The sequence below is a fragment of the Sesamum indicum genome, unplaced genomic scaffold (genome assembly GCF_000512975.1).
Source record: "Sesamum indicum cultivar Zhongzhi No. 13 unplaced genomic scaffold, S_indicum_v1.0 C02803, whole genome shotgun sequence".
Taxonomy (NCBI): domain Eukaryota; kingdom Viridiplantae; phylum Streptophyta; class Magnoliopsida; order Lamiales; family Pedaliaceae; genus Sesamum; species Sesamum indicum.
This window is the reverse complement of record NW_011630871.1, coordinates 1-642: the sequence shown is the minus strand read 5'-3', so window position 1 is coordinate 642 and position 642 is coordinate 1. Positions and strand designations below refer to the sequence as shown.

At 36.0% G+C, this 642-nt stretch overlaps 1 long non-coding RNA gene across 1 annotated transcript; it reads right to left on the bottom strand.

The window, feature by feature from the left end:
* Window positions 1–2: 2 nt before the first annotated feature.
* Window positions 3–448, bottom strand: LOC110011531. Its single transcript, XR_002286540.1, has 2 exons — window positions 196–448; window positions 3–73 (listed from the first exon to the last, which is right to left on the bottom strand). It is a non-coding gene; the product is annotated as an uncharacterized LOC110011531 (long non-coding RNA).
* Between the last annotated feature and the right edge of the window lie 194 nt (window positions 449–642).

The window sequence follows — 642 nt, the reverse complement described above, 5'->3', positions numbered from 1 at the left end:
GACCAGGAGTCTTGAGGGCAAAAGTATCCCAGATACTAGGCCCCCTCCCACCTTTTGCAGCACCACCTTCAAACTGAATTAATTCAACATATTAAATTTGAAACACAAAAAGATCATCCATGATAATTAAAATCTTGTGATTATATATATATACATATGATCATTAGCAATTTGGATTAATATTGAGTATTAAACCTGATAAGCAGCTGTCGCAGATCCAAAGATAAAATTTGAAGGGAAATCATGGCGACTGATGTTGCTGTTGTGGTTGCGGACTTTGGAGTTGAGATATTCGTTAAACTGATCCTCATATGCTGCTGGACTGTGGAGGACTGAGAGGCTGTTGTTCTTCTCCATTTCAGACAGTAGGTACGTACTAGCTAAGCTGGTTATATATAGAATGCAAGAAAGTAGTTATTGTAATTTTGGGTTGACAAAAATGATAAGACAATGGACGTATTTATAGGTGTTCCATATGGCTTCATGCAAGAATCCAATTGTTTCCTTGTCTGCCAAGTACCTATGTATCTATCATCCAAAAGTTAAAGCATGCTAATCATCACAATCTTATTTTATTTGTCTTCCTTCTTCTGCACTTTAGTTTTTGCTATATTGGGCACCATACCTTTTCAATTTTAAAAT